This window comes from Solanum tuberosum, unplaced genomic scaffold, assembly GCF_000226075.1.
Source record: "Solanum tuberosum cultivar DM 1-3 516 R44 unplaced genomic scaffold, SolTub_3.0 scf00276, whole genome shotgun sequence".
Classification (NCBI taxonomy): domain Eukaryota; kingdom Viridiplantae; phylum Streptophyta; class Magnoliopsida; order Solanales; family Solanaceae; genus Solanum; species Solanum tuberosum.
Window position 1 is genome coordinate 29,324 of NW_006239203.1, and position 1,386 is coordinate 30,709.

A 1,386-nucleotide genomic window follows, 5' to 3' on the forward strand; every position below is an offset into this window, starting at 1 on the left:
TCCACGGCGGCTCTTCCAAAGTTTCTAAGCTAGAAGAAAATATATATTGTGTCTTGTATCTTGGTTTTTGGCCTCCCCTAAATAATTATTTCTATGCAATATTTATAGATATAGGAAACCCTAAATAAAATAATTGAGTCCACCTTAAATTAGGAATCCAAAACCAAAATGAATTGGATTCCTTTTCCTTTTTCGGCGCGTGAACAGTAATACTGCCGCCTCAACATAATTCTGCACACTTCATTTGCTGCCACGTGGCAGCAGCAAAAAGCAAGCGTAAAAATTGAAATTCCACAATTTGCAGCCGCCATTTCCTTTTATATATAAATATATTATTTTATTAAATTTCATCAATTAAGCTGCCTGCTTGATTTCGTTCTTCAACCTTCCATCTTTAATTCATTTTAGCTCCAAACTTCTTCATTTTTTCACCAATTTAATCCTACAAATAAAATATACCATTTAATACAATTCATAAAATTCATGCTCAAAAAGGACAAATATAAATAATAAATGTGAGGAAATAATGATTACAAATATGAATTTTTAGCCTCACATCAACACCCCACACTTAAACTTTTGTTCGTCCTCGAGCAAATATAAAAACTCATCCCAAGAAAAAAATCATACTAGCTATGTCATCACTTTGGTTAATACAAACAATTAGGTCATATATCAATATCAAAACATCAAGTAGGTTTCTCAATCATTATGCAAGACATCCAAATAAACAACAAACCTCCTAACCTCCTAACCTCGAGGAAGGACTTTGAACTCATCAAATTTAAGTTTGCTCTCCTACTCTCATCAAAGAAAGTTAATAACATCACCTATCTATCATGAAACAAGTGCCCTCACAAGAAGAAATAGTCCACACACTCAAAATCAAAAAGATTGAATATAAATTAAGGACTTAGCATCAAAGAACACTCTCACACTCAAAAAGAGAATTCACATGTATGCACAAAGAACCATATGCTTGCCCCTTATGTACATCTTCACTAACTAAGCATGCTTGAATAGAATCGAATAGAACTTTAACAGGTTGTAATGTAGGCTAGGGGACGGGTAGGAAATCTATATAATAGTGACTTACACTTCCTTAAGCACTTTGCAATTTTAGACTTCATCACCCATTATTTTCTTCTCTTTATTTTCAGCCCTCTCTTCAACAATTATTTCACAAGTAATTCTCATCCTCTCAAGAATATTTCAATCATTTTTTTAAAAAGTTTTCCTTCATAATAGTCACTCTCAACTTACATATTTCACATGCGTTAAGGTGCACAATGTCCATGGAAGGACCAGGGCCATCATCAAGGTAACTTTTTTTTTCCATGTCACTCATTTTTTTCATATCACATTCTTTCAAAGAGGACTTTTAAA